Source organism: Rosa rugosa, chromosome 7 (assembly GCF_958449725.1).
Source record: "Rosa rugosa chromosome 7, drRosRugo1.1, whole genome shotgun sequence".
NCBI lineage: Eukaryota > Viridiplantae > Streptophyta > Magnoliopsida > Rosales > Rosaceae > Rosa > Rosa rugosa.
In genome coordinates, this window is record NC_084826.1 from 20,534,625 (window position 1) to 20,548,252 (window position 13,628).

At 38.8% G+C, this 13,628-nt stretch overlaps 1 long non-coding RNA gene across 2 annotated transcripts; it reads left to right on the forward strand.

The window, feature by feature from the left end:
- The first annotated feature begins 8,324 nt into the window (after positions 1 to 8,324).
- Positions 8,325 to 11,750, forward strand: LOC133720600 (uncharacterized). Of its 2 annotated transcripts, none has more exons than XR_009851940.1 (3): positions 8,325 to 9,938; positions 10,764 to 10,869; positions 11,384 to 11,750. It is a non-coding gene; the product is annotated as an uncharacterized LOC133720600 (long non-coding RNA). The 2 variants fall into 2 exon arrangements; XR_009851941.1 differs by lacking the exon at positions 8,325 to 9,938 and adding an exon at positions 9,949 to 10,270.
- The last annotated feature ends 1,878 nt before the right edge of the window (positions 11,751 to 13,628 follow it).

A 13,628-nucleotide genomic window follows, 5' to 3' on the forward strand; every position in this document is an offset into this window, starting at 1 on the left:
GGTAAGTTGCCCCTGAGTTATAAAATGTTCTTATTATCTAGTAAGTTATTGAAAAGTAGGAACGTTCTTATTACCTTTAAGCTTTCATCATCAGCTCTGTATTTTTCTGTAGGGCTGAAACTTCGGTCACTTTCAGACTCATTCCAGCCTTCCCCACATTCCCACCTATTCCCACGTCCTGAATTGCCCATTTTCTGTGCAATAATAATATCCAAGGAAGAAACTTCAAAGTCATGGAGGCAATTTCTCCATTTCCTGCTATATATAACTGCCGGCCAGATTGAGACAGTCACAACAAGTCTTCCGAATACGCCACAAATACACCAGACTGAGGCAATTTCTCCCGACTGAGATGTCTATTATTGCTTTGAATGCATTGACTCATTCATTCTCAAATACACCACAAAAAACTATGAAGAAAAAAAAAAATTGCTACAATTGCAGCTATCAAAATAATTGATCATGAGAAAAACCTCTTTCCCAGCGTCTCATTTTTCTTGGAACTTAGTTTGTCTTTAGTAACTTTTTTTTTATGGAAATAGATCAACCCTTTCATTATAATTCAGCAAGCAGTACAAAAACGAAACACCCCTATGGAGTCTACAGAAAGAATCTGTTTGGACCCAAAATGAGCATTTTGGTTTGACAAAGCGTGTCTTGGAGAAATTGAGCCAATATCAGTGGCTCACATATATATTTTCGATAAGTTCAAAAATATATTATTAAGAGGCTAAATAAGGCCTACCAAACATGGAAATGAAAAATCAACTTTAGCACATTTTCCTACTTCGGCTAGGAGAAAGCGAGCTAGACAAGAAATGAGGGATGGCGGACTAACCATCCGAACTCCAAATGAGTTGAAACTTTCCAGATTAATTCTAGACATCCCATTGATCATTTCTTATGAAGAGTGCCAAAGCTCGTTCGGAGTGGAAAATCTTCAAACAAACAGTCCAATTTTCTGCAGAAGCAAAACTTGGAAACTGGACCTGTAAGAGGTCCAGCAGCATTTCTGGCCCAACCACATGGAAATAAATTCTGAAATTTTACCACAATAATCTACATTCATGGTGGATCATTTCATATGAAGAAATCGAAGGTTGAATCTGAGTTCTTAGTGGAGATAAAAATTGAGGGATAAGGGAGCAGAAAATGACTTAAACCTAACATTCCATTAGTGTTTAAGTGCTTGAACCTAACAATTCCATAAACTCATAAGTGCTCCATTATGATTTGTTTAAATGCCAAATAGTGTTGCTTGGTAGCCTATAAATAGAGGCTACAACATAGAACAATTCACTCATTCATACATCAAAACATCTCTAAGATGATCTAAGTTCTCTCTAGAGCAAACCTCTCTAAGAGCAACTCCTTTCCTTCTCTTTCTCTTATAGGTGATCACACTTTAAGTCCTAGTCTCCTCAAGAGCCGACTATTAGTGCCACCAAACCCTCTGTCAACGTACTTCGGTCCTAGTCTCATTGGGAGCCGATTGTAGTACCACGACCAAAAACACCACAAGAGACTCATTCATACATCAAAACATCTCTAAGATGATCTAAGTTCTCTCTAGAGCAAACCTCTCTAAGAGCAACTCCTTTCCTTCTCTTTCTCTTATAGGTGATCACACTTTAAGTCCTAGTCTCCTCAAGAGCCGACTATTAGTGCCACCAAACCCTCTGTCAACGTACTTCGGTCCTAGTCTCCTTGGGAGCCGATTGTAGTACCACGACCAAAAACACCACAAGAAACTCATTCATACATCAAAACATCTCTAAGATGATCTAAGTTCTCTCTAGAGCAAACCTCTCTAAGAGCAACTCCTTTCCTTCTCTTTCTCTTATAGGTGATCACACTCCTAGTCCTAGTCTTCTCAGAAGCCGACTTTCAGTGCCACCAAACCCTCTGTCAACGTGCTTCGGTCCTAGTCTCCTCGGGAGCCGGCGGTAGTGCCGCGACCACAACGGTTACAGAACCAGCCAAGCAAGGGTAACGCCCTAGCAACCCAGCCAAGCTAAAGTCACGCTTTAGCAAGTTCTCAATACTTCCCGGTGATGTCGCTCTGCTCAATCTACAATATTGAGTATCGATTGCGTTAACAAGAAGAAAGCTCAGCAAAAGTCCTCGCCACGAGGCATAAAGAATCCCGCGACGAGGTTGGTGCTCTCCTCGTCTACAGTCGCTCAAAAGAAGTCAGGTCAAGGGACACCCCCAACGACCGCACTCGAACGGTGCTGGCACGCCCACGCAAGAAAAGAGACTGTTGACCAGCTGCAACAAAACTGGAGCCAAACATTTTGGCATGCCCAGTGGGACTATTTCAGAAGAGTCTTTTCTCTTGAAGCACATTCAACCACCGGGCTTCAAAACAAACATTTTGGCACGCCCAGTGGGACTATTTCAGAAGAGTCTTTTCTCTTGAAGCACATTCAACCACCGGGCTTCAAAACAAACATTTTGGCACGCCCAGTGGGACAACACTAGAGTCTTTTTGTGTTCGCCATCATTGGGATGTCAGGGGAAAATCTTTACCAAAAGAAATTCCTAAAGTGACAAGATGGCCAATGTTGCCACCATTGGCAATATTGACATTGATGACGAGTTCGAACCACTCATCATTCCACCAGATGTTAGCCTGGATGAGAGGTTTCGCATCCTTACAGTGCATAGTGAAAATTATGGGAAGCATCTGGCAGCTTCGATCGCGAAAAGGGAACAACGAATTCGCGAGTTGAAGCAGCGAATGAATCAGAATGCTCAGAAAGCTAAAGAGCAGTCACAAAAGCTTTTCTCGAGCAGAGACAAACAGACTGCCCAACCTGCCGCGAACATCACATCTGAGTTCACGACCTTACGCGAGGAAGGTTCTACCTTGGTTAATTCGCATCAAGGCGAATTCGAACGTCAAAAACCTGCACGCGAAGAGGTTGTTTCTGAGACTAACTTGCCTATAGGTGGCAATCAACCTAAGGGTCTCACTGGTGAGTCACAGCCTTACACAGAGGCTGTGCATGGAAAAGGTCATCAACAATATTGTTCTTCTGACAATAAAATTGTCTCTGAACAAATACCTGATTTCTCCACTGACCCAGCCATATACGTGGCTACTGATCAGATACATGGGGGGCAAGATATTGCCCAGGTTCACCCCCTTGATAACCAAAAGCAGGTGCATAATCAATCTAATTATGATCTTGCTACTGGACGTCATGGCCATGCAAAGGGTCAAGAGCATGATCCACTTAATTATCAATCAAGGCATGGCCCACCTTACAATCATCAATTTTGCCTTGGCCATGCTACTGGACGTCATGATGAAGGTGGCCACAATCATGGCCAACTTAATTATCAATTAAGTTTTGGTCTAGAGAAGCCAATCTGTGGCTTTATTCATCAATTCAACTTGAATTTCTTCATCAGTGTTTCAAGGCCAAGCAGTGGCTTTGATATACATGGAGGATACATCTGCAACCCACCTTGCAAGAATGGCCAGAATAATTATTCTAGTGGCCAATTTTTACTTCGCGACTGCAAGTTTGAGTATCACCAGTACAAGTTAACTCTTGTTTACAATTATCAAGCTCCAAATTTCTTGCAAAAAGAATTTGTTTATGATACTATACAGCCCATAAAGGCGTCTCAATACGATGCCTGGAAAGTGGACAGAGGCAAACAAATACTTGATATGCCTATTTTTGAAGAAGAGATCAATTCACCACTCTTTGGTGACTCTAAGTATGATCTCAACATGGAGCCAATCTATGATGAATATGATGATAATTACAATTTGATTATTGGTTCCAAGAATCATATGCAGGAGTACAAGTTCTTTGAGGCTCTTGATCATGAGAATTTTTACCAACAAGTGGTTAAATATAATGGCCAATCTGTGGCTTATTCTGAAAACATCATGTCCTATGACATGGTAGTTGGCGACAAAGCTGATCTTGGGACATCCTTGTCTCCAAAATTGCAATTGAAGATCATGCTTCGCCAACCAACAAGGATACTTGGGGGGCAAGATTACCCCTCTCACGAGCCAAATTCCTCCAAATTCTTCAACGCTAAGTATCTTTGTTCTTTTCCTACAAGCTCTCACAGGAGGGATTTTTACCCTACAAATTTTGATATATCGGAGCTTGGAGTGAAGCATAGATGGCCTCCCCCGTGGTCTTCTAGAAGTTAGCCAAACAAAGTGCTGCTAGCTCCTTTCTTTGTTTTTTAATTTCTTGTCAATTTTCAGTTTTTTACTTTTATTTTCGTCATTTATCAAAAAAAAAAAAAAACAAAAAAAAAAAAAAAAAAAAAAAACAAAAAAAAAACAAAAATAGAAAAAAAAAAAAAAAATACAAAAAGAGTTTCAAATTTGTGTGTCGCGGAGGATGCAAAAGTTGTGTTCTTGCCTAAATAGTGGCTTGAACTTTCTGATATACTTAGAGGGCATTGGTTTTGGCCTGGGCACATATACAAGAGGCATTTAATATGCCTAATATGGAATCAGTCAAGTAATTTCAGTCAAGCCAATAAAAGTGGCTTTTGGAGCAACAACATTATAAGAGCAGTGCTGATTCAAGACCTCTTCAGTCAAGACAGAGACCTTTGACTTCGAGGTCTGGGGGGCAATGTTTGGACCCAAAATGAGCATTTTAGTTTGACAAAGCGTGTCTTGGAGAAATTGAGCCAATATCAGTGGCTCACATATATATTTTCGATAAGTTCAAAAATATATTATTAAGAGGCTAAATAAGGCCTACCAAACATGGAAATGAAAAATCAACTTTAGCACATTTTCCTACTTCGGCTAGGAGAAAGCGAGCTAGACAAGAAATGAGGGATGGCGGACTAACCATCCGAACTCCAAATGAGTTGAAACTTTCCAGATTAATTCTAGACATCCCATTGATCATTTCTTATGAAGAGTGCCAAAGCTCGTTCGGAGTGGAAAACCTTCAAACAAACAGTCCAATTTTCTGCAGAAGCAAAACTTGGAAACTGGACCTGTAAGAGGTCCAGCAGCATTTCTGGCCCAACCACATGGAAATAAATTCTGAAATTTTACCACAATAATCTACATTCATGGTGGATCATTTCATATGAAGAAATCGAAGGTTGAATCTGAGTTCTTAGTGGAGATAAAAATTGAGGGATAAGGGAGCAGAAAATGACTTAAACCTAACATTCCATTAGTGTTTAAGTGCTTGAACCTAACAATTCCATAAACTCATAAGTGCTCCATTATGATTTGTTTAAATGCCAAATAGTGTTGCTTGGTAGCCTATAAATAGAGGCTACAACATAGAACAATTCACTCATTCATACATCAAAACATCTCTAAGATGATCTAAGTTCTCTCTAGAGCAAACCTCTCTAAGAGCAACTCCTTTCCTTCTCTTTCTCTTATAGGTGATCACACTTTAAGTCCTAGTCTCCTCAAGAGCCGACTATTAGTGCCACCAAACCCTCTGTCAACGTACTTCGGTCCTAGTCTCATTGGGAGCCGATTGTAGTACCACGACCAAAAACACCACAAGAGACTCATTCATACATCAAAACATCTCTAAGATGATCTAAGTTCTCTCTAGAGCAAACCTCTCTAAGAGCAACTCCTTTCCTTCTCTTTCTCTTATAGGTGATCACACTTTAAGTCCTAGTCTCCTCAAGAGCCGACTATTAGTGCCACCAAACCCTCTGTCAACGTACTTCGGTCCTAGTCTCCTTGGGAGCCGATTGTAGTACCACGACCAAAAACACCACAAGAAACTCATTCATACATCAAAACATCTCTAAGATGATCTAAGTTCTCTCTAGAGCAAACCTCTCTAAGAGCAACTCCTTTCCTTCTCTTTCTCTTATAGGTGATCACACTCCTAGTCCTAGTCTTCTCAGAAGCCGACTTTCAGTGCCACCAAACCCTCTGTCAACGTGCTTCGGTCCTAGTCTCCTCGGGAGCCGACGGTAGTGCCGCGACCACAACGGTTACAGAACCAGCCAAGCAAGGGTAACGCCCTAGCAACCCAGCCAAGCTAAAGTCACGCTTTAGCAAGTTCTCAATACTTCCCGGTGATGTCGCTCTGCTCAATCTACAATATTGAGTATCGATTGTGTTAACAAGAAGAAAGCTCAGCAAAAGTCCTCGCCACGAGGCATAAAGAATCCCGCGACGAGGTTGGTGCTCTCCTCGTCTACAGTCGCTCAAAAGAAGTCAGGTCAATGGACATCCCCAACGACCGCACCCGAACGGTGCTGGCACGCCCACGCAAGAAAAGAGACTGTTGACCAGCTGCAACAAAACTGGAGCCAAACAGAATCGTTCCTTAGAACCTCATGAAACCCTATTCTAGAAGAATAAAATCCCAAAAAATCCCGAGTACACCCACCTTTTGGTAAATTCACGTACTTTTATTCTAACAAAAACCTAGAAACCTCGAAGCTTACAGAAAAAGGTTCCAACTAAGGTACTAGTTTTTGCGACCCAAACAAAAATTAAACAGCACTATGGGCCATAGAGAATCCATCCAGCCCACTTGAGGCCCAATATTCCAAACCATGGCAAACCCTAGCATGCACAGAATCTCCATCGACGGCAGCAATGCCGCCGGTGCCGCTATCACAACTTGGTCGTCCACCACCACAGCATGATCACTGCCACACTATGCCAAAAAGACCTGTTCTGTCGTCTGAACGAACCAAAATATGTCATCTAGTACGGTGTCGTGTCTTGGGGGTATCAGATGACATAAGTGTTCTGTCGTCTGATTTTTTAGACGACATAAAAAAAAAAAGTCTTGTGTTGTCTGATGAGTTTTGCATTTTGGGAACATTGTGATTTGTATCTTTAAAAGCATTCAAACAACAGTTTTGTATTGTCTGATAAACAAAACAACCACAGTCTTTTGTAAATACTATTGTGTGAAGCGTATTTGCAAGACAGATTTTTGTCGTTTGATATTATTAACACGACATATATTTGTGGTCTGAATATAAAAGAGACCACAAATTGTATGTCTTTTATATTGTCTTTGGTTAAGTCCAACCACACTTATTTGTTGTTGTTATACGCTTTAGCCAACATTTTCATCTAACCTATGTTGTTGTTTTGCCATTTAGACTACAATTTTCTGTTGTACCAACGCCAAAATGATAATAGACTTCTAATTAGGTTTTGTGTTGTTTGTGTGCAACTGCAACCACACATTTTGGTGTGCTTTTGTTGTAGCTTGCAATTTGAGATAACACATATCAGTAGTCCCCTGTTACAATTGGTATGCATGCATTCTGGTAATTAAAATTGCCCATTCATGAAAGTATGAAAGTATGAAACCATAAAATCCACATCCAAAATCATTCATTGCAATTTCCATTAATCCACCATTGTCTCATGTACACAAACATAATCATGAACATCAGTTCAAAATGACCCTATGCAGACAAGTCCAAATGCTTAAAGAAAGAAGAATTTCTACTATACACAAGTTAATAAAGGAACTAGCTAACTGTACTGTGAAGATTTGATAGCTAGGGTTAGGGTTTCTAAGCTATTATTGGGCCCTGTCTATTTGTTTTTTCAGTTAATGTTCTTGTTAAATAAAATCTCTGATTTTTTTTTTCCAGAAATTGGACCTCTTGGCAACGAGATAGACTAGATTTTCAATCAATGATTTTCCCTTTCCCATGGCTTAAAGGAGTGATTTTTCATTCCTAATTGTGTGGTTAAACCATTATGTCATTAGTTTTCTTTCTTTGCCGTCCTATTAGTGTACATATGGTGTCTCGTATTGTTCAGCAATTCTGTTGCTGTACAAGAATTCGATCAATGATCAGGTTTGTGTAGTAGCTACTCGGAAAAGTGAACTGATTGATATACATGATGGCAAAAAAGCTTATTGTTATCAAAGAACTACTTATCATGACGAAAGCAGTAGATGTATAATGTGAAATTTTATGATCAAGCATGGTTTTTGGCCTCTGATATCTCCTGTTTCCTTGAAATTATCCTTAATTTACATTTTCCTTTATATGCAGCCATGTAATATACACTTGTTTTCAAGATAAGGAAGGCATCCTTCCTGATCAACAGAGATTTATTTTTGCCGGTTAGCAATTGGAAGATGGTAGAACTCTTGCAGATTATAACATCCTAACAGAGTCACTCTTCACCTGGTTTTGAGGCTGTGGGGAGGAACTATGATTAAGGTGAAGACTCTTACCGGGAGAGAAATTGAGATTGATATTGAACCGACTGACACCATTAACCGAATCAAGGAAAGTGTTGAGGAGAAAGAGGGAATTCCTCCGGTGCAACAAAGGTACTTTTTTCTCCTTCTCAGATTCAATCTATCGAAAGTTATAACTTACTTGAACTTGAGTTATGTCTGGTTTTGTACTTTTGTCTAGCATCAGTATGCATTACATGTTAATAAAGTGAACTCTTAGTTTAGTTATTTTTCGTGCCTTATATCATCCATGCAAATATAACATTGTTTATGCTTGCTTGCCTATGTAGTTTCTATGAATTGAAGAAGAAATATGATTGATCTGTTCCAGAAATTTGGTTGCAAAATGTGGCAGTGAGTAATGCATTGGTTAGTTTGGTTTTCTTTCACCACTATCGTAAGTTGTATCAGCATTGGCTCATTCTTTACTTCAGAAAGGCTCTTATGGTTTTCCGTAGAACTAGATCTGTTCAGTGGCCAACATTATCTTGACCACTGAAGGTTGGTCGACTTATGGTTGACTGTGCTTCAATTCCTGTTTGGAACTATTAGCTGCTCCGCCTCCGTATCTTGGTTACCATATAATTGGTGTATCTCTATATACAAAGCGAGGAGGCCTTTAGAGTTCATTATTTGGTCAAATTTTTGAACTTCCAATATTGCCCTTGATATTTCCCACGATTTACAGAGTGACAGAAAGGGGACTGATGGTTCTGGCTTTTGCTGCACAGAGAAAACTACTTCTGTCTTTTAATTCATATCAGAGCGGTAGGGTTGAATAATTATGGGTCTTGGGTATTGGAGATTGATGATTAGGGTTCTTGATGGGAGAGATTATTAGGTGAAAGAGTGATTGAGGAGCAAAAAAATGCGAAAGCCTTTCAAGGATTCGCTTAAGGCGCTTGAAGCTGTTATTCAGTTTGCCAATACTTCGAAAGACTCTTTTTAATCTTTTCTTTTGCTCAATCTTCATCCATAGTTCATTTCTGTCTGTTGATTACATGGATTGATTCTGGGTCATACCAAAGTTTGTTTATTTGTCATGATTTTGATGGAAATTGGTAATCTTGGGAATTTGATCTGTCTAGTTTTGCTTTCGTAATTTTAGTTTGCTGTATCATTCATGCAAGATTAGCTTTATAGTTTGTACAGGTTGAACATCTGGGTAATTGTGCAGATGATTCTGCTTATGAATTGTATGCTGAATTCCATAAAGGAGTGAAAAGTTGATTTGTGCTGATAGAAGAGAGTATTAGAAGGGTTTTGAGGAATTGAGCTTACTTCAGCCACAGACAAGCATGCTATGATTTTGTATTAGAATTCATATCATATTACAATCTCATTAAAAGTATCCTATTTCAATTACAATATGAAACAGAAATCCATTCAGAAGCCAAAATCAGAACAGTCATCTAGAGTCCGATGTGTGTTAATTTTCTTTTAGTTCTTTCTAATAGTTTTTTCCAAGTGCCGTGGAAGTTAACTACGACTAAAGTGATCCATGGAATTTGAACCGTTAATCACTTATTGTTTGTTGGGGTTGTAGGCTGTCCATTTGTTGTATATATGTTGATTCATGACTTGGTAATTACTCAAGAAGTGTGATAACTGGGGTAAGGTGAACATATATATAAAATCAGAAAGCTAGCTTACTAATTATGTTTTTGTTTTTCATGTTTGTTAGATTTGAAAGGTTTAGACTTCAACCATGCTCCATTTTACCAGGTTGGGATCTGAAACCATGAGTCCTCACGTGTTTCTTCATGTTTATGCTTTCAAATGTAGAGATCTGAAACCATGCGTCCTTTTTTTTGTTGAGTCACACAGAACTTCCCTTTTGATTGATCTCTGGATATGCAACTACAATGTCTTGACCTGAATGAGTAGTTCTTTTTGTAGGCAGTGGAGGAGAAAAAAAAAAGATATGATTTTCTGTTTCCAGATTTATAGCAGATGTTCTGTTGGATTTTGCATCGATTGTATATTTTGTTCACTGTTGTGAAACTATATGGCTGTTGCATGATCTAAGTTTTGAGAATTTGTGTTTGAAATAAGTGGTACAGTTAACTATCTCTTATATAGAGGAAAGCGTTTTCATATCCATTACAGAATTGTGATGAATGAATGACATGAGTCTTTGGATAACAGAACCATTAACAGCTTTAGCATAATGTCATTCTCCTAGAACACTATATAGAGGAAAAATATTAAACACTTTGAATCATATAGGTCTGAATTAATAGAGTGAAAGATTCTTATAATATATACCTGTTAAGATAGAAGAGAAGCTGTCTAGAAATTTAATCTGATCAGTTACTCTAATACTGTCAAGAAATATAATTTTATATATTTTTTGTTAAAGAATACATGGAAATAGGCAACTGCTGACAATACAAAGAAAATACTTTCCGTTACTATGATTGAACTCATGGAAATACAATTGCTTAAAGAAACTACTTTTGAGTTTCTTGAATTTTGCCCCAATTAACTTTTGCTGCACTTTTGCAAATTGGGTCAAGCTGTTTAAATTTCTTGATTGATTATTTTCAGGTACCAGCTCTGGAGCACAATGTAAAGATACAAAAATGTACTAGCAGTGGCTCTTTATGTGCGAAACTGGAATGTGCTAACAGCAGCCATTCAATTGCTGATTAAGGTACTTTTGTCAATATTAATAAGTCTGAAAGATTGGGGAAAGTGGTTCCACTGAGTAAAGCTTTGATTTGGGGAGGTAGGGGTAGGAAGAAAATGAAAAATGTAATGAGAAGCAAGGCAAGAAGCAGCTCCTTATTTGAGAAATAGTTGTGAATTCTGACTGTTGTATAAGTAGTTGAGTAATTCTGACTGTTGTGCCTTTAACCATATAAAAAAGATGGACAATATAAAATAATCATGATAATTAAAACAAAAGTTAATCACACACGTGAGCAATGCACTTCCGCACGTGCGTAAGCGCGTGTAGGAAGGCTAGTATGCTCATTAACTTGACAACTGTTTGGGATATCACCTGCATTTTGATTTTAATAGCTTAAGAAGACTTGCTAGAATAAAGTCTCATTAAGCAGCGTGATTGCTGCATTGTTATTATTGTCTTATTAATAGCTTCACGTGTTTATGGTACTGGCCAATTTTCAAGAGATCAGCATCTAATGAGTTTTAATTCTCTGCAGGCTGATTTATGCTGGCAAGCAGCTTGGAGATGACAAAACTGCTAAAGACTACAACATTGAGGGTGGCTCTGTCCTTCATTTAGTGCTTGCACCACTTGGTGGTAGTCTATAAATTGTATCGTAGTATTGTATCTATTGATGTTCAGGCAAACTCTTTTGTGAAGGCTTTATTGAGTCTTCATACTCCAAAACATTTGAGTTGCATGACAAGTGGGTTACTTTGGACATAAGAATTGGCGTTACATATTGCACTCTACCTTTCTGCTCTGTTATGTTCACTGTAATGCTCTGGTGCTTTTACTTTATACAAGCTTAGCTTCACTTGGGCAACAAATTTTATCAATCTTGATTACAATTGTTTTCTGCTTGTGGATATTCTATAAAACTTGGTGACATGTACTCCATATGCTACTTGTGTGTCTGGAAATTAAATGAAGTATACCTTTCAGAAGTAATGTGATAATTTCTCGAAGTAATGTGATAATTCTACCTATCGTATCTATCTAAGCAGGGAACTGTTATCATACTTGAAAAGTCAATCTACACTCTTTCCAAACTGGCTGTTTAGAGTTGAAAGCGTGTGATTCGGAATTCACATTCTCAGAGATGGTAAACTGAAATGATTCCACAATGGAATTATAACAGTATACTAATCTGGGCGATTGAAGTCACACAGATCTGTTGACTTCTGGTTAATAACGATCTAAAGTTGGCTTAGATGAGGTTACAACTTGGCACAAGACAGAACTGTTATTTAAGAATGGTGAGAATGATTGTAGATGGTAGCACAGGGAGCAAATATAACATTCATTGTATCAAATTAGAAATTAGAAATTTAAATCAGACTGCTCGTGGTCATTTTCAGAAATAGACTAATAGAGCTGAACGTTTATTTGGAAAAGTTGGTCCTGCTCTCTCACACAATCAGCAGACATTTTTAACAGCATTTGCATCTCTGTATAACACATTAAACTGGTCCTTCCACCCAATTTTCCAGCTGGTTGCGGAAAGATGGGAAGACATCCAAGTCAAGCTTGGGTGGAAAGACTTCCACACAAGTGTCATCGTTCACCTTGTCAATCTCATAACCCAGAAGAGTAGGGTCAGTGTGTCTGAAGTATTGCCCAAGCCAGAAGACTTCAAAGTCAATCCAACTACAAATCTCAGAAATTTGAATGCGATACCAATCAGAACTCAATGTACTGAAACACTTGATGGAACCTCAAAGCACGCATCTACTTTCATTGCGTCTTATTTTTCCTGGTAATTACAGAGAGAGAGGAGAAGACTTGAAAGTCAAGCCAATCCCAGATTATCTCATGGAGGCTTTTTTTTTTTTTTTTTTGTCCCCCAATTCCAAGTACCTTCTAAAAGCCACCACAACCATCAACACTGCATTTGTGCTTGTGTCTAAAAATTTGTTAAAAGAAATGACAATTGCAGCTATCAAAATAATTGATCATGAGAAAAACCTCTTTCCCAGCGTCTCGTTTTTCTTGGAAGTTGCCCATCGATAGAGATGAAGGACTTCGAAGTCAAGCCTGGCACAGATATTATGGACGCATTTTCCAATTCCATGACCTATTAAAAGCCACCACCAGTCCACAACCATTACCAGTTCCCAATTATCACTTTCCCACACTACATTTGTGCCTGCGTCTAAACCTTAATTTGCTTAAAACATGCCCACTCTGTTCCTCCATTTCTTCCTTTTCTTATTCACAACCACTGTTTCTAACCTCATCCCCGCAGTTCACAGCAACTGCATTGAAGCCCAGCAACAATCATTGCTCCATTTCAAACAAAGTCTTGAATTTAATTCTTCCAAATCCTCCAAGCTTATCACATGGAATTCGAGCACCGACTGCTGTTCTTGGCACGGTGTAACTTGCAGCACCAATGGGCGTGTTGTCGGACTTGATCTCAGCAGCGAGTCTATCTTCTGCAGCATTGACAATTCAAGCAATCTCTTCCAACTTCAACATCTTCAGAGCCTCAATTTGGCCGATAACAACTTCAATGACTCTTCAATTCCATCTGCAATCGGAAAGCTTGCAAATTTGAGGTATTTGAATTTAAGTGGTGCTTATTTTTCTGGGCAAATTCCCATTGAGGTTGCACGCTTGAAAAGGTTGGTAGTTCTTGATCTCTCTAAGCATCATTTCTCGTGGAAGGTGTTAGACCTTGAGAAATCGAAGTTTGGCACTGCAATCCAGTACCTTACAGACCTTACAGCGTTAAAACT